Here is a 20,528-nt window from a genome sequence, read left to right on the forward strand (position 1 = left end):
TGAAGTAGTATACTGGTATATGCAGGAAAAAATCTGACAATTTTGTTTTTCACAACCTATTCTCATTCTTAAATAGCGATGATTTAAATCGTAATTAAAATGACCTTATTCAAAATGGAAGAACTTTATTGTTAAACAAAATTATCATTTTGTTATATTGTATATGGAACGTAGTGTGAAAATTTCATAAAAGTTGACCTGGCCAGAGTGGAGTGAATTCTTTTTGAAATCTTAACAGGAGTAAAACGCATGAAATTGGACAATTTGCATACACTCACACTTCTTTCACTGCTTGTCATGCTAAAAGGTGAACTGATATTTTAATCTTTGATTCACAATTAAATGAAAATTGAACGACTTAGCAAAATATGCTGTGTTTTGAGCAATGCTAACTTAAAGGTACAGGTTTGTCGAATTAATCTCTGAACAAATTGCACAACTGAACAACTTCCAAAGGAGAATAAAGAATTCACATCACATACATTCAATGTCAATATGCACTAATGTGAGAACTATAAGAATTTAGCATTGCCACTTTTACCACCAGTTTTATTTACAGAGGCATTCTTTGACCTGTTACAGAATACATGATCAAAATAGATCGCTGGGTGAGAGTGTAGTGTGGTCATACTTTATCCACATGCAATGACAGTTCTTGTGAATGGCTCAACAAACCAGGTACAGTAAATCAAAAGGGTTTGGTTGATGTTCGGTAGTTGGGGAAGCGCCCTCTGTGGTATCAGAAGTACAAGCTTGACAATGGGCAGTGTAGGGTCTGGCAGTTCTATTGACTTGGGTGTTAAAATGAAAGAAAATTTATTTCAAAATTTTAATGAAAGAATATCTAAAACCATTCTGTACAAAAATGTATTTCAAAACTGTGGTTTTGCTGTGCCAGATGTAATGAAGTAATTCTTTTTCTTTGCAAAGGAAACTGCAAAACAAATATGCACTCCAGAGTATTTATTAAAAATCCTCAAGTAATCATTCACCGCCTGGTCAGCGGTCAGCAACTCATTTGTATCTTTGTTTTGAAAATCTACTCTGAAAGGGCATGACAATGTTTCAATTGCAATCAGCTTCCTACTTCTGCAAAGGCTGGTATTTTACGCAAAAATGAATCCTAGGATAAGATTTTTTTCTATGCGACATATCTCAAAAGGCCAGGAACACTAATTTTTCTCAGATACATGGTGTAATTTACAGGACAATCATGATATTCTTTAATGTTGTAACCCCTCTGGGTTCTAATGTAATACAAACAGACAAATATGGAAACAATGCATCTCACTGATCAAAAAGTCCCTTTTCAGTGGGAATATCTCTCAAAAACTTTCAAGAAATGTAGTGGCTGATTTAGTGTGCATATACAGAACACCTATCACATATGTCCCATCACTTGACACTTGTAGTTGGAGCTGAAGTGTTCTTGTTAGGTTTGTTCAAGAAGTAACAACGATGGGAGGTTGTAATTATGTTATATCTTTGAACAGTGACCAAAAAAATCACATACAGCATTCTGAATGAAAAATATAGTGAAGTTTGATGCTAAACACCCGTTGTGTTATCAAATGCTTATCAGAAAACTAAATTTGGTCAGAAAATAAGTTACCATCCCCATCTCCCTGGAAAAAAAATTTAAATGCAAATTCTGTAATCAGATCTGAATAAAGTCACTCCTATAAATCTATACGAATGGTTTGTCTTGTTGGCAGTTTGCCAAGATAAGAATAATGCAATAAAAATATCAAGAGTCCCGTATAAACACTTACGTGATTTTCACAAAAAAAATCACAAATCATTTTAACGATGAAATTACACAATTTGTTGCTTTTTGGAAAATCATGTGAACCAGGACACATTACTTCCGAGACGTTCTAAGAAAAGAAATCCCATTTTTACAGTTACATAAAAAATTGCGGTTACTAGACTCTCTGCAACCTTGAAATTAAAATTTGTTGCAATCACACAAACAATTTAGTAAATTTTGGAAACGCCTTCAAGTCCTACCAGTATTACTTGAATGAAATTCTCAAAAGAGAATCAAGGAGTATGATATAAATGCAGGAAGTGACTTGCCTAAGTGTGTATACAGTAAGTGAAGCCACATATAATGTCAATGAAGGTTAACAGAGTTCAATACCAGTATATAAACCTCAAGCCTCATTGCACTCGCATACTAGACATATGGAATGTCATCTTTATCCTCATTCAACGGTATAAAAACTTGAAAACTTTGCATGAATAATGGCATATTGAGAAAGCAAATCAAACTCTACAAATTGTATGTTTGTCTCTTCAAAATTATTTTTCACTACAGATATCATTGCGTATCACAATGAAAGGTAAACTGTAAATATTTTCTTTTGTATTACAGTCTCAAACCAACATTGATGTCACATGTAGACACACAGCAAGTCCTACAGCTGGCCAGTCTAAATCCATGGCAAAGCCACCATTTGCATAGCAATTGCTCCACAATGAGGCAACTCACAAATATTTGGTTTTAGTGGATCCAAACCACCTTCGCTGACTACATTTTGTTTGTCAAGTTAAAATTACTCAAGAGCAGAGGACAAAATTCAAATTAGGTTGGCAGCACTGCGTTTTACAAGGAATGCCTCTCAATTTCCAGACAAATTGATAATATACAAACCTCTGCATTTCATAAACATTTTTAAAGAAATTAAACAATGGCACTCTTAGAAATACCAAAATATCCTTTCAAAAATGTAGAATCAGTACATTCAGTATGAGGACCAAATTTACAGAAAGTCATTAAATATGCAAATGAACTTGTGATCTGTGAGTGATACATATGTCCACTTGACTTTCACCACTGTCACAGTTAGCTCATAAAAAAATTTAAGTAAACTGCAAACTCACATTAATTTGGTTGAGTGATTCTTGAAGTGTACCAAGATATGCAAAGTCATTCATGTAGATATAACTGTTAAATTTTGCAGACTGCACCCACCAAAATCTCATCAGATCTACCGGCAGATCTTCCAGTGATTGCACTATGTAACAATTTGTATGACATTTTGATGGTTTCTAAGTTATGACTGGAACAACAACCTTCAATGGATGGGTAGAATAATACACATACACACAGACATTGTGACAACAGACAATTTAGGCTTCTTTCTCATGTCTGGAATTTACATATGCAAATTTGACTCTCTCTTTAAGAAAAGAATTTGTGTACAACAAACAAGCTACTGGACACAGGATTACAGTTGCAAGTCACCAATCTAAAAAGGCAACAAGTTAAATCACCTTGGTAAAAATGTTTTCTGAGTGCTTGTCAAGTTTTTGATATCAGTGCAGAATACTGATCTTGTTCATGTAGTAGGGTGTCAAATTGAGAGGTCTTCCTATTCCTTAACAATGGGGCAACACGACAAATCTTGAATGAACATATTTGAAATCCACAGCATGAAGTTACATAGAACTAATCACTACTTGTAGAAATTACTTCAAACTATGCCACGGCCATGCTAATTTATGTCTATGAACAAGACAACGACAAAAGAACTCCAAAGTTTACAAAGCCACTTCATCAACACTCCGACGACGGACGCCATCTTGGCCATTGCCATCATTCGCGTATTTCGGCTGTGAGAGATCGCCCTGACAGAAATTGTTTGCTTTCACAGTGAACATTGTCCTAACAGTAAAGTAAATGTTGGTGACAAAATTTTCGGTAAAAACCCATTTTTCTTTTGTTGAACAGCTGGTGAAATTGACTCTTTAAACAATTATGAGTTTGCAAGCGAGAGGCAAAGATGGCCTTGCTGGCAAAGTGTTGTTTACACTGAATTCTATAGTTTCTCGATGGGGAAAGAGCTCACCTATCCAGCATAAATTAGCTCCAAGGAATTTTAGGTGACAGGAAGTAAGGGTACGTCAGTACCTCTCTTGATCACCACGCGGTTACAGGTGAACACCTGTCATTAATGAATGAAACAATGGTTTGTATCCATGATACGATAAACACAAAGGTCAGCGTGAGGAAAATCTTGTTTCACCGTAGTGGGTTCAATGTTTACCTACTGGTAAGAGTGTTTATTTGACCACAGACTTATTTTTTGCAGTTCTTTTCTCAAATTTCTTAACAGTGAAGTATCATTTCGTCCTTAGAACCCTTGTTAGTTGAAATTTTAGGACTGATGGCTCTCTATTTCTCATTTGCAAATTCTTCGGAAAGAATTCTGAAAAGTAGCATTTCTAATGACTGTCAAATTGTGGTTATGTTATGTAGTCCAGATTTTTAGCCAGAAATTGACTTCACACCAGGACCTTAATCAAATACAATCATTGTTTTGTTAAAACATTTTTTAAAAATAGTTTGGACACCCTACATGTAGTCATAGCCATTACAAAGCTGTTTTGGTTGCAGTAAACGATTAAAAAGATATTATTTCACTTTTGTTAACTGTACATCAAACAAGTCATCGTTGATGACACAGTCCCCACTTGTTAATGGGTACTTTGATTACATGTCCTAAGAGGATAGAGTCCTCTTCATTAATTAGGTCTGTGTTAAAAATACTTTGATACAGATGGCGCTCAATGGCCAAGAATGAGTTCCATGGTGATGAAAACATAAAACCAATGTAGGCCACCATCCTAAAGTTCATAAAATGAGTCAGCTAGGAATTAATCAACAGGATGTTGCAAAACATTTTTGCATACAATTCTAACACTTGACAGATTATCACTGGTACCATATTTCATAAAGTTTGATGCAGTATTTACAACACTATGAGATCAACATCTGTATCAAGTTTCATCACATTTGACGCTGTATTAATTTGTGGCTATATCATCCTAATTAGGAAAGTTCATTACTTATGCAATTACAAATTAATTAAAATGACACTGATAAATGTCTTTTTCAATGTTAAAGCAATGTGACCTTAACATCAGTTAACATCTGTATAAAGTTTCATGAATTTGATGCAGTACGTATTTCTTGACATATCAGCCTACTTACGAAACTTCAATAATTGACATGTTGCTGCTACATGACGTGAAACAAATTGACGAGCATATGTATGAAATAGGTCAATGTCCTTGTACCAACTTTGAATGATACTGGTGGAAATAAGTCTGAATTATGGCTCTGTACATCTGAAAATTGTAACAAAATCACCGCCATGCAGCGATATTTGATCTTACTGTTTAAAAAATCAACATGGATATGTATGACGTAAGTCAATGTACATGTACCAACTTTGAATAAGATCAGTTGAGACTTGCCAGAGTTATGGCTCTCGACATGAAACAACCATAACAAAATTGCTACCATGTGGCCATATAGGACCATCTCGTGAAACCAATCGACGTACATATGTATAAATAAGTCAATGTCCTTGTACCAACTTTGAATAAATTTGCTTGATACATGTCTGAGTTATGGTTCCGGACATGAAAAAATCGGAAAAAAATGGCCACACGGCGGCCATATTGGATTGTATCATAAAACAAATCAATGTGCATATGTATGACATAGGTCAATGTCCTTGTACTAAGTTTGAATAAAATCGGTGAATAAAATTAGTTAAGACATGCCCAAGTTTTGGCTAAGGACACGAAAAAATTGTAACAAAATGGCTGCCATGCAGCCATATTGGATCATATCAAGAAACAAATTGACATACATATGTATGACATAGGTTAATGTCCTTGTACCAACTTTGAATAAAATCGGTTAAGATATGCCTTAGAGTAATATGGCCCTTGACATGAAAAAATCGTAACAAAATGGCCGCAAGGCAGCCATATTCAATCGTATCACATAACACATTGACATGCATATGTATGACATTAGTCAATCTCCTTGTACCAACTTTGAATAAAATCCGTTGAAACATGTCTGAGTTATTGCTCTGTACATGAAAACATCGTAATAAATGGCTGCCTATCTAGCGGCCATATTGGATCGTATCACATAACAAATCGACGTACATATGTAAGACATAGGTCAATGTCCTTGTACCAACTTTGAATAAAATCGGTTAAGATATGCCTGAGTTATGCCTCTGCATATGAAAATATTGTAATAAAATGGCTGCCTGGCGGCCATATTGGATCGTATCACAAAACAAATTGATGTGCATATCTATGACATTGGTCAATGTCCTTGTACCAACGCTTGATAAAATCGGTTGCAACAATGTCTGAGTTATGGCTCTGTACATGAAAAAATCGTAATAAAATGGCCGCCTGGCGGCCATATTGGATCGTATCACAAAACAAATTGATGTGCATATCTATGACATTGGTCAATGTCCTTGTACCAACTTTGAATAAAATCGGTTGAAACATGTCTGAGTTATGGCTCTGTACATGAAAAAATCGTAATAAAATGGCCGCCTGGCGGCCATATTGGATCGTATCACAAAACAAAATGACGTGCATATCTATGACATTGGTCAATGTCCTTGTACCAACTTTGAATAAAATCGGTTGAAACATGTCTGAGTTATGGCTCTGTACATGAAAAAATCGTAATAAAATGGCCGCCTGGCGGCCATATTGGATCGTATCACAAAACAAATTGATGTGCATCTGTATGACATATGAAGTAATCCTTGTACCAAGTTTGAATGAAATCGCTTCTTGCATCTCTAAGATATCTGCGTGAACGGACGGACGCACGCACGGACGCACACACGCACGGACGCACACACGCACGGACATGACCAAACCTATAAGTCCCCCCGGACGGTGTCCGTGGGGACTAAAAAGCATGCATACACAAAACTGTAGGGGAGACTGAAAATTCATTTTTGAGTTTATGTTTGCAGCACTCAACTTAAAAACAGACTGGTTTGCTCTATTTTTAGCTTGCAATATCACTGAAAGGGATATGTTTATTCATTTTCTACAAATTCTGTCCAAGGTTTCCAATCCATTCTACAAAAGCATGCTGACGACTTTACCTTTCCAATTCATGTGCAAATTTGTACTCTTTTTTTAAGTATCTTAACATTGTAAATACTTCAGGTATTTGTGATTTCATTCTCTTCCTTGTCCCTAACCCTTGACTTACAAGCTATTTACAATAAATTGTAAAGCTCCATTCTAAGCTTAGATTTGAAGAATTTTTAGTGAGAATAGTGTCTGATTGAATGAAAATGCAGACAAGTGTTAGATTGTTATGGTAGTCTGTTGTAATTAGTAAAACTATGACACCTGCCCAATTCATACCACAGTAGTTGTGTTGATAGTAAGCATATTCACACTTGGCATGCTTTTTTCCCTCCCCAACTCAATCTTTTTTGCATTTTTCATACTAAAGAGTCATACTACATGTAATCTCCACTGCATAACCTTGCCCTATATGACCATATGTGGTCACACTAAATTGGTATGCTGAATTTTGACAGTACGAAATGTATTTGCACTCCATGGGGTAAAGTTTTGGGAAAACAGAATTTGAAATCCTTACTGGAGATAATTTTTCACAATTTTGCTGGTGTCATGACATGCATGCTGGGCAAGGCACAACACACTAAACCAAATCTAGTCACCTATCATTGAATCTTTTGAGCACCAGTCAGTTTTTGCCACCTTTATAAAATATACCCAACTCATTTTTTTAGATTTTTCCCAAACTCTTGATAAGAAGCTGTAGTCAAAGACATGTGATGTCCATTTGGTCCAAAATTATCAAAAAACTTACAGAAAAATTCATAAAAATTGACAAAATGTTACACTAAAGTTTTGGTTGGAAAAATTACAACACTCAAAGGGTTAACTCTGGGTGGAGCATGTTTTCAAGTTTGTTACACTGTGCAGCACAGGTACATCAAGTAAACAATGCTCCTTGACATGTACACAATGAGATCACTTATTGCACAAAATCTTTTTTATCCATATTTCAAAAAACAAACAGAATGGTTATGATTTTCATTTCTTTCTAATTTCCCACTTTGAGTGATGAGAAGATCAATCCCTTTTCTACGGCACTGTGATTTTGTCAACAATCATTTTTAACAGTCGTAAATGACTTTATCAAGGTGAGCAAGGCAAGATGTTGAACATATGTTTGCACATTATTTTGAATGTCCATGACAGAAATGGTATGATGAGACCATCTTTGTTGCTGTGTGCCTGGAGAAGTATGTCAATTTTAGCACCTACAAACACTGGCAATTTATCCAACTTACTCCAGAAATTGTCACACAATCCATAATCTGTGAACAAACTTTTTCAAGTTTTAATTTGTTCAGATATTAATGAAATTGAACAAGTCTATAGTAGATGTCTGAGTACATAAACCAAGGAGAAGTGTGTCACATTACATGGATTGATTATTTGTTACAAAGTATTGTACTAAAGATATCCCATGATTCATTGATTTGTACCCTCCAATTCCTCTGGAAAGTCTAGCATGCCTACCATGGGTAGACAAGTTCAGGGACAAATTTAGATTTATAGATTCTGACAATGTATACTATTTGGAAAGTTACGTTTGAATGAGAGAAAAAGCATTTTTGTATAATTTTCCACAGATAGTCCTTGTCCAGTAAGAATAGTGTAACTGTAATGGGACAGCAGGGTACTACCATAGTCAAATCTTTTTATGAAACCAGAAAATACGTATTTCCCCTAATAAAAATGACAAATTTATTTTGTAACTTCTCAGAGAATGCCCCTTTCAGTTTGACAGGTTTCCTACAAACTATGATGTACACCTGCAGCCTGATTTTTTTGGATTATTTATTTTTACCAGATATAATTAAACAATTGAGATGCTTCATAATACTGCCAATATGTAGAGCAGAGAAATTTTTAGAATGGCAACCTTGATTGGTACTTGTGTTGTACTGAGTGAATTTATTGTACTGACTGTTATTCTAAGGTAAAACTGAGTGCAGTAAATTTTGTTCTTGTTGGTGAAAATGAATGGTTATAAGCTGCCTTATTATAAAAGTAGCAACTTTAGAAGTTTAACAAAATTTGCAGGGAGGGGTGTGATTAATCAGATACATTTAGTAAAAGTGAGACGAAATTTGATATGGTACTTGTTGTGACAAACTTTATAGTTTCTGTGGAATCAAATCTTTGGAGATCAACATCTGTTCAAACTTGCATCCTTAATTGAGTAAAATAATTGATAAAACAATATGAAACTTCCTAGTTAATGTGATATATATATATATATATATATATATATATATATATATATATATATATAAATAAACAGATTACTTCAAGTACAAAGTAATGAAATCTATTACTAAAGTTTCATGCATCTTGCAATCCTCAGATAGAATCCTCTATCTGAGGATTGCAAGATGCATGAAACTTAAGTAATAGATTTCATTACTTTGTACTTGAAGTAATCTGTTTATTTATAACGCTCTGCTTTTTGCATTGAGCACTGTAATTTCCCTCAAGGACATCTGTATACTTAGAGATATATATATATATATATATATATATATATATATATATATATATATATATATATATATATATATATGGTTCTGTGCTATGAACAGACTCAGCTATACAGAGCAAATTAGTGCCGACAGATTTCCCAAAGCAGGAAGTATATGGGTTGCAATAGTGCCATACTTGATCAATATGGTTTTACCAGTGCACACTGTCACTGACCAGAATATTCAATGTTCTCATGGAAAGAATTTGGAAACTAAATGCACTTTTCACTGGACTCCTTGTACAGTTAGTCATCTTTCAGCCACTTTAACCATATTGGGTCCCAATTTTGGCCACACTGAGTATACCTCATTACGATATTCTCATGGAAAGAATTTGGAAACTAAATGCATTTTTCACTGGACTCATTGTACAGTTTGTCATCTTTCAGCCATTTTAACCATATTGGGTCCCAATTTTGGCCACACTGAGTATACCTCATTACAATATTCTCATGGAAAGAATTTGGAAACTAAATGCATTTTTCACTGGACTCATTGTACAGTTTGTCATCTTTCAGCCATTTTAACCATATTGGGTCCCAATTTTGGCCACACTGAGTATACCTCATTACAATATTCTCATGGAAAGAATTTGGAAACTAAATGCATTTTTCACTGGACTCATTGTACAGTTTGTCATCTTTCAGCCATTTTAACCATATTGGGTCCCACTTTTGGCCACACTGAGTATCCCTAATTATTGCAATTATTGCAGATTTACAGGAAACTGCTTCACTCATATCTTCCTTGTCAATAACAAATACAGGCCTTTACTAGGATGGTAATTCAGGTAACACAGAAGGACAGCCACAAAGTTGGTCATGCTCCACCAAAGTACTGACAGCATGTGAACAGGAATGAAAGGTTTGAATAATAAAGCTGAGGCATGCATGTACAGTGAATTTACATACACACCAACCACCTGTGTACATGTACACCTGCACACAGTCATCAGATAACATGCAAATTAGGGACTTGAACTAATGATGCATATATTAGCAATAAATGGACACAGCACTGCTTACTGTACATGTATATCCATCAATACCATCATATGATGTTATGATAAATATCTCTACAAAGACCTATCATATCTTACACAGTCATTGTCAGAATATCTGATTTTTGCAATCATAAATCATGAAAATTAGCATAAACTGTGCAAGCTAAACACTAAGTACCACTCAAGTCTTACTATTTAGAAACAATCTACCAAAAATTAGTTGAATCAGATAATTTGTCCTCGAGCAATGTTTTCTGCAGGTTTCTGACACAAGTATGCAGCAACAGTTTCATGCAAATTATTGTAGCATGTGACATCATACAGCACAATAAATTACCCACAATTCAGTTCGATTTGTACACACAATGTTAGAGTTTTTATAACTCTTTCAGTTCTGCCTGAAAGCAACAATATAAACCTTTAGATAATTGATTAGTTATATCTAATAAAGTACGTTAAGATATTTCAGAAAAATTCCAAAATAAAACATTCCATAACCATTGAGTCGCATTCTGCAGGTACTACAAAGGCTATACTTTTGGGAAGCAAGCTATCATAAACTGAAGGGGTCATTCTCTGTGAAAATTGGAATATAAAATCCTATTGTTATTTCCATTTGGAAAAATCAATATCCTTTTCTTTCATAAAACAGGTGCAACTAGTCTCCCTACTCTTCATCATTTTATTCTGTATAGCTCAGTACAATGAATTACCCACAATTCTCCTTGATTTGTATCCTTGAAGGTAACTTTTCCTATAACTTTTTCAGTTCTGTATGCAAGCAATAATGTGCAGCATCAGAATAATTGTTAAATGATAACTAACAAAAGTATGTTTAGATATTTCAGTGAAAGTTTCCAAATAACAATTGAACAACCATAAGTCATATTCTGTAGATAGTACAAATGCCATACTTTTTAGGCAGCAAGTCATGACAAACTGAAGGGGTCATTCTCTGAGAAAACTTAGCATGCAATATTCTTTTATCATTTCCACTGGGAAATAATCAATATCCTTTTATTTCAAAAAGAAGGTGCAAGTAGTCTCCCTACTTTGCATTACATTATTCTGTATGGCTGAAGACACAATAAGTGGAAAACTTTACAAAAATGACATCTCCTCTTTCAATCTTGCATAATTTTCCAAATCATTTAAAATGAACATCGAGAATTTGGTGTACTTACAGGAAAAAGTTGGCCATTTTTCATGAATTTTGTTTGATAGGAGATACTACTTATTTTGTTTGACATGTTGAAAGATACTGAATGAATGGGTGACCATGCATATATTTGACCCGGGATTTAGACACAATACATGAAACCATCGCGAAAATGAATTAATGGTCATGACCATTAATCCATTTTCGCTATGGTTTCATTTAATGTGTCTAAAACCAGGGTCAAATATATGCAAGGTCACCCATTTATTCAGTATCTTTCAACAAGTCAAACAATATAAGAATTATCTTGCATCACACAAAATTCATGAAAAATGGCCAACTTTGTCCCTTTAAAAAGTACGTTTTCAGATGTTTACTACTACCGTAGTCTATGAATTTGTCTACACATGGGAGACCTGGTAGACTTCTCCAGGGAATCTATGAGGATACAAATCATAATGAATTACGTGAAATCTACAGTACTGTCTGGCTGAAGACAATCAGTGGAAAATTTTACAAAAATGCTATCGTCTCTCTCAATCAAGTGTACTTTTCTAAATTATTTGAAATGGGAGAGAATTGAGAAGAATGGTGTCTTTAAAAGTATGTTTTCAGAATTTGTAAAACAAGTCTGAAAATATGTGTACACATAAGAGACGTGGTAGATTTCACTGAGGACTCTCTGAGTACAAATCATGATGACATATGGGAAACCCCCAGTAGAGTGTGACATTGAACCACAAAATTTCCCTGCAACACACCCATGTACTGGGAAATCATGTGGCTACAGCTTGTCATACCCATCTATATGCTACACACAGTTAGTTGGGCCTGGGTCACATGTAATTCCTCCAATTCAGACAATGTGTTCTCTGTAGGTCACTACATTCTGGATCCAATCCTTTCAATATTTCTTGAACCATGACTTGTAAGCCATGTAAATCAACAGAAAGCCATGGTGTTTAGCACTTTCCTATACAACCTGGGCCATCTAACAGTTGAATGATATCAATATATTATATATCATAATCAGAAAATCATCACCTCAAATTCATCCGTAGCAATTGCCATATCAGAGTTATAAGACTCACATGAACCAGAGTTAGAATTCACGCTGGCCCACTATCCCGAGTCCAGGACCAGTAAAATGTTTTTATGGGTAGTCTGATGGGATAGTGATGTTTTCAGCAAAGTTTTTAACAACAAATAAAGGTAATCAGCCAATCGCTAGCAATTGTTAGCGCAGTATTGAAGGACTGCTACGCCTATGGTGGCGCTCTTCTAGATATGCATTTCTAGATGTGCACTGGTCGTAAATGGCGTCATGCACATGTCATGCATGGTGTTGTTTTTTGAGCGTATGTTAAATGCCGACGATTTTTAATCATGGAACGTTTTTGATGGGATACACTCCTCCTGCAGGCAAAAAAAATGGACTATAAGTTCTGCAGTAAAAACTAAGCGTATGATTCAACTGTCAGAGTTTGTGAATTTCAACCAGCATGGAAATAGAAATATGCATGGCTTGCATATTTTGTTAACAACAGTAAAGAAAATGTACTGTCAAGTTTGTAGGAAATACAAAGCAGTTGGCACATTTGTGTCTGGATGTACTAACTTCAAATTGAACTCCATAAAGGCATATGATAATTCTTCTTGTCACAAGAAGAATGTCGGCAGATTCAAAGCTCAATAGGCTAAATCAGGTGAGACTGTGATGGAGAAGGTACTCATCTCCTTGAACAAAGACGTGCTTAACAGACTTGTTATCATGTTCAAAAGCTCGCATGTTCTTGCCAAACATGGCCGTCAATTTTCTGATTTCTCACGGCTGTGTGACTTAGATGAAGCCAAAGGATTGAATATTGGTTCTACTCACAGAAATGACATAAGAGCATGAGAATTTGTTGGTGTTATTGCTGATAGGGAATGGCGCACACTGTCCTCAGTTCTTAGTGATGCTAGATACTTGTCAATAATATTCGACGGTTCAACTGATAGCTAACACAGAGAAGCCGAAGTGTGGTATATAAGGTCGTGCCATTTGGGTGTTGTGTCCACCAAATTTATTGGCATCAGAAATATCCCAAAAGCCAATGCAATATCACAGTTACTATCAACAACACTGGGAGATGAAACTTGGAAAAAGAAGGTCATAGGCTTTGGGTCAGATGGAGCCAGTATTATGGTGGGCAAAAAAGGCAGGGTGGTGAAGAAATTCCAGGATGATCTACATGCATTGACCATTCATACTTGTCATGCATATTTCTGCACACCACCTAGAGCTGGCCTATAAAAGATGCCTGCAAATCAATACCACTGTATTACAAAATTGATGGCTTGATGACCAATCTGTACTACTTTTATAGAAACAGCAGTCTAAACAGGAGCAACCTTATAGTGGCATTTGAAGCACATGGCAAAAAACCCTTGATGCCAACTTGAGTGTCTGGTACACGTTGGTTGCCCCGCACAAAGAGACCCATACGTAACCTCCTTGATGGATATGGACTGATTGTTACTCATCTTCAACAGGTTGTTACAATTAAATTGCCCTAATTTGTGATTTACAGTAACTGTTACAATTTAACAGAACAGTTGAATGAAATATCTTTATAAGTTGTTCATTAAAATGACTGTTTATTAAAATTTGTTATTATCACAGTTAATAATTTACAAAAAAGTACACAAGGAGGAAGGTGAATAAGTTTCAGTTTCTTGTGGCAATATATTTCCTGAAATTTAATCATGATCCAAACATTCTCACATAAACCTGGCCCCCTGAAGGACATATCAGTACGGGCCTTTCTGTGATCCATCAAAGTATGATAGTGATAATTTGGAAAAAGGCACCGTATCAGTGCTTGTTCCATTGGGGTTTTTTTATGTAGTGAGTCAACTGTAATGTAGTGGGGATGTATTTTTATTTTGCAGATCCATAATATCAGTGATGCAGCCAGTAGGAAAGACTCTGCAGCTGGAGCCAGGAATTTTCTTCAGTTACTGACAAGTAAAAATAGCGTCAATGACACTGTAGCTCCCATCCTGGACTATTTAGTGTTTGTTCTCTGGTCAGATATTTGAACATGTGTGAAAGGGATAAAGTGCATGAAGTGAAAATACTTAAATGAAATGTACTGGAGACAGTGAAATATGTTTAATGTAATTATTCAGAATATAAAATGGAAAAAATACAGAATTAGATATATCGAATACTGTGATACAACCATTATCTCAACAAGTCATTTACAATGACATAGTCCCCACTTGTAATAGGAGTATTAGTCTTGATGGGGCAGGAAAATGTGGTCATTAAGAAGTATCACTGGAGTGTATATGTTGAGATCTATGGGCACATAGGTCTATGTCGTTGTTCCCAATTTGAAACACATGAGGCATGTCTAAGTTATGGTTCTAAATCGGGAAAAAAGATCAGACCTCTAGCAGTATTGGCCAGCCAAGAAATACATATGCGCATTATAAATGAGGTACAAGATGTGACATCTTAAGGTCTAATATCCTATCAAAATTGGAGGGTATAGAACTTGTGGTTACTGAAATATGCATATATATGTATAATCAAGGTCAAAGGTCATCGAGGTCACATGACATTTTGAAAAAAAAATTATATTGCTAATTAATCCCTATATGCCAAAAAATCAGATCTCTAGCTCTATTCGCTTGCCCAGAATTAGATGTGTACATAATTAATGAGGTAAAGCGTGTGTTGTCATAAGGTCTCCCATCCAACTAAATACAAAGGACATAGCACTTGTGGTTACTTATTTATTGACATAAACATATATTTTAGGTAAAAGGTTATCGAGGTCACATGACATTTGGTCAAAAAATTTCTCTCCTATAGTTATCCCTATATACCAAAAATCAGACATCCAGCTCTATTGGCTCGCTCAGAATGAGATATGCGCATAATTATTGAGGTACAGTATGTGGCGTCATAAGGTGTCCAATCATACCAAACATGAAGGGTGTAGCACTTGTGGTTACCGAGTTATGGACAAATATGTATATTTGAGGTCAAAGGTCACCGAGGTCACGTGACATTTTGTCAAAAATTGTATTGCTAAGTTATCCCTATATACCAAAAATCAGACCTCTAGCTCTATTGGCTCGCTCAAAATTAGATATGCGCATAATTAATGAGGTACAATATGTCGCGTCATAAGGTGTCCCATCATACCATACATGAAGGCTGTAGCACTTGTGGTTACCGAGTTATGGACAAATATGTATATTTGAGGTCAAAGGTCACCGAGGTCACGTGACATTTTGTCAAAAAAATTGTATTGCTAAGTTATCCCTATATACCAAAAATCAGACCTCTAGCTCTATTGGCTCGCTCAAAATTAGATATGTGCATAATTAATGAGGTACAATATGTGGCGTCATAAGGTGTCCCATCATACCATACATGAAGGCTGTAGCACTTGTGGTTACTGAGTTATGGACAAATATGTATATTTGAAGTCAAAGGTCACCAAGGTCACGTGACATTTTGTCAAAAAAATTGTTTTGCTAAGTTATCCCTATATACCAAAAATCAGACCTCTAGCTCTATTGGCTCGCTCAAAATTAGATATGTGCATAATTAATGAGGTACAGTATGTGGCGTCATAAGGTGTTCCATCATACCATACATGAAGGCTGTAGCACTTGTGGTTACTGAGTTATGGACAAATATGTATATTTGAGGTCAAAGGTCACCGAGGTCACGTGACATTTTGTCAAAAAAATTGTTTTGCTAAGTTATCCCTATATACCAAAAATCAGACCTCTAGCTCTATTGGCTCGCTCAAAATTAGATATGTGCATAATTAATGAGGTACAGTATGTGGCGTCATAAGCTGTCCCATCATACCATATATGAAGGGTGGTAGCACTTGTGGTTACTGAGTTATGGACAAATATGTATATTTGAGATCAAAGGTCATCAAGGTCACATGACATTTTGTCAAAATATCCGAGATATATGCGTGAACGGATGGACTCACGGATGGACGAACAGACGGACATGACCCAATCTATAAGCTCACTGGACTTCATCCGTGGGGACTAAAAATTGTGTCACTGCATCCTTTTTGCAATATGAATACGATGAGAAACTAAATTTTTACTTTTCGTGGCCTTATACATGGGAGTCTATGGAGATCTGCCTTATACATGGGAGTCTATGGACGTGTAAACTAAAAATATGCAAATTTCACCACGATTTGCCCAAATTTGGGAAAGGTCACTCCTATGCACTTCCATACCAAGTTTCAAATCAATCGGACTTGTGGTTTCAGAGCAGGAGATTTTTCGACCAAAAATGGGAGAAAATTACAAAAAAATTCATGAAAAATAGCAAGTCCAAGATACTGACCCAAGATGTGCACAATCATTTCATGTCAGCCCAAAGTACTTAATGCTAATTTTTCATGTAATCTGCTCAGTGGTTATTGAGTTTTTTCAATTTTGACTGTTTTTACATTTTTTCACTTAATTTGCATATTTTTGGCAATGACAACTTCATTTGAACAAAATCTCATCTACAGCCCATCATCCATGTACACACCAAATATCAAGATGAAATGTACAGCGGTTTTGGAGTTTTTGATGTTGACGGACAGACATACAGACATACAGACATACAGACACACAGACATACAGACATACATACATACAGACATTTCCCTAGCCTATAAGAATAGCTTCCATTGCCATATATACATATGGCTATGGGAGCTAAAAATGGAATATACTTTCTGTTTTTACTATGGGATATAACCATGTGCTTGTCAATGTTATCACTGGTTTTCCAAGACAGAACAACAACAGTTGGGTCCATCCTTGGTGAGCTGAATTCAGCTGAGGCAATTTTAGAATCTTACAAGGAGAGATGAGTAATTACCTAGCTACCAGTATTGTACTAATTGATCATGTTCGCTTGCTACAAATTGCACCATATGTGTTCAAATGGTTGTTGATGTGTATATGTGTTGTATACAAGTGTCAGAAGTAATTGTTGATAAAGAAAGATACAGCTGTTATCACTTCAGCTACAAGGTCTTGGCAAGATTAGATTTTATAATTATTCACTCACCAGTTTCTCATACCCTAGTGATGGTCTGAAACTTATGCAGGTGATAGGTAGAAAGTTTAGTGGCCAGATGCTCTCAGGGAATGTAGTTAGTTTCACAAGAGCTAGAAAAAGTCTGCTTCACAAGTTGATAGAAAGACTCTCTGATCATTTTGAGGTAGATGAGGAAATCTTAAATACAACATCCATTGCTGATTTGCATGCATGGCCTCTTCTCACCAAGATGAACCAGGTAAAATTTGTCAATGTGTTATTATACTGTATAATTTTGCATGGCATGACTTTACATGAAGTGTTCTATCAGTATGTTTGGTTTCCCAATACTCTACTGACAAGGTGAATTGAATTCATTTCCTAGTAAGTAAACAAATAATAACACATGGACAGTTTTCTTGTCAATGGCAGTTCAATAAAAAGTGATTTAAATTCATTTTGTGCGCCCTACCAAAACTTGCTATTTTTGTACTGTGAACACTAATTTCAAAAAATTACATAACAGATATATTACCATGTGACAGTGTGATGACTGTTAGATTATGCTTTTCAGTGACCATCTGTTGTTTATATCAGGTAGGCATAAGTCTTCAAATCTACAAATTCTGTCATTAATGGTATTAAATATTTTGAGTGCTTATCATGTTAAATGCTTACTTTGTAGACTTTGGTAACCACTTATTGACACTACTGACAGAACAGTTTGGGCCTTCTTTGCCACAGGAGGGTGGAGATAGTTTGCTTCCTGACTGGACAAGATTTAAACACTTTCTACATGCCAGATATGTGCTAATCTTGTCAAATCATCCAACAATGTGACTAAACAGGATTTTACTTTATGGGCAAACTCTATTTGAAATTGTTTCTTACATCTGCAGCTTATTTTTTTGTTTTATTTTGAACAGATTCAGCAATGTCTCTGTTGTGACTTGACAACAGATCAACTGCACTTTGGCTGGTTTTATCCATACCTGCAAGTTCAGCAGAAGCTGAAAGGGGGCTTCCCTTGTGAAGATGGTCAAAACAGACTGGAGAAGTCGATTGATAGACACCATCCTGTCAGATCTCATGATGGTGCAGCTTGAGAGTGAGAGTATTCAAACGTTTGATCCATGTAAATCAATCAACATTTGGTTCAAAGGGAGAAGAAAGCCTTGTATTAATGAAAGTGATACAAAAAAGCCAAGTCCCAGCAATGTTATTGATGATGTTGTGGAGTGGGGTGATAAGGAGCATGATCAGGTACAGGAATTGGTAGCCACGAGTGAGCAGTTTTAGCTAACAGGGAAATACGATGTTAACGATGATGATCGTGATTCTGGTGCTGTAGATGCTTTCTATTGTGATGAATCAGATGATGATATTAACTACAGAATTAACTATGAACAGAAAGCACGTAACATTTCAGAAAATTTCTGTGTCAGAGGACTAGTGTTAACAAGCGACCTAGTGGCCGATATAGCTCCGCTGTATTTTATAGAGAATATCTATTTTTGACACATGTTGATGAAGAAGGTGGAAATCTTTGATAGCTCAATGCAGTGGCCAGAAAAAATGGCTAAAATAAGCTGCAAAAATACACAATTGAAGATTTCATCATACTTTGAATGTATCACATAGGATCATCCCCAAGAACATGTCAACCAAAGCTATCTGATGAGTAATTTTTGAGAATACGGTAAATGTTTTGACCAAAAATGGCAACAATTGCCCCCAAAAATAAAAATTGCAGATTTCATCATAATTTCAAAAGATCAAATTTAGTTCATCTATAGAAACCTGTATACCAAATTTCAAGGCTGTTAGACAAGTACTTTTTGAGAAATGCATTTTTTGACCAAAAATGGGAAAAATTGCCCCAAAAATTCAAAATTGCATATTTCATCATTATTTCAATAAATATCATTTAGTTCATCAGGAATTCAATATATATTACTTAGCTCATCTGTAGAAACCTGTATACCAAATTTCAAAGCTATCAGACCGGTACGTTTTGAGAAACACATGTTTAGACCAAAAATGGCAAAAATTGCCCCAAAATTACAAAATTGCAGATTTCATCATAATTTCAATAACTATCATTTAGTTCATTTGTAGAAACCTGTACACCAAATTTCAAAGCTATCAGATGAGTAGTTTTGGAAATACACATTTTTTGACCAAAAATGGCAAATGTTGCCCCAAAAATACAAAATGACAGATTTCATCAGAAATTCAATATATATTACTAAGCTCATCTGTAGAAACCTGTATACCAAATTGCAAAGCTATCAGACCAGTACTTTTAGAGAAACACATGTTTTGACCAAAAATGGCAAAAATTGCCCCAAAATTACAAAATTGTAGATTTCATCATAATTTCAACAAATATCATTTAGTTCATCTGTAGAAACCTGTACACCAAATTTCAAAGCTATCAGATGAGTAGTTTTGGAAATACACATTTTTTGACCAAAAATGGCAAAAATTGCCCCCAAAATACAAAATTACAGATTACATCAGAAATTCAATACATATTACTAAGTTCATCGATAGAAACCTGTATACCAAATTTCAAAACTATCAGACCAGTACTTTTTGAGAAATACATTTTTTGACCAAAAATGGCAAAATTTGCCTTAAAAATGCAAATTAGCATATTTCTGCACAATTTGAACAAATCTGAAATAGATCATCCCTAGGGACCTATGTACCAAATATTAAAGCTATCTGACAGGTAGTTTTGAAGAAGAAGAATTTTAAAGAATTTTTTACCGAAAAATGACAAAAATTGCCTTAAAAATACAAATATGCAAATTTCACCACAATTTGAAT

The 20,528-nt window shown here is 35.3% G+C and overlaps 1 pseudogene; it reads right to left on the reverse strand.

The window, feature by feature from the left end:
• Window positions 1-20,528, reverse strand: part of LOC139114841 (RNA polymerase-associated protein CTR9 homolog) — a 91,893-nt pseudogene that overhangs the window by 2,772 nt on the left and 68,593 nt on the right.

This window comes from Ptychodera flava, chromosome 16, assembly GCF_041260155.1.
Source record: "Ptychodera flava strain L36383 chromosome 16, AS_Pfla_20210202, whole genome shotgun sequence".
NCBI lineage: Eukaryota > Metazoa > Hemichordata > Enteropneusta > Ptychoderidae > Ptychodera > Ptychodera flava.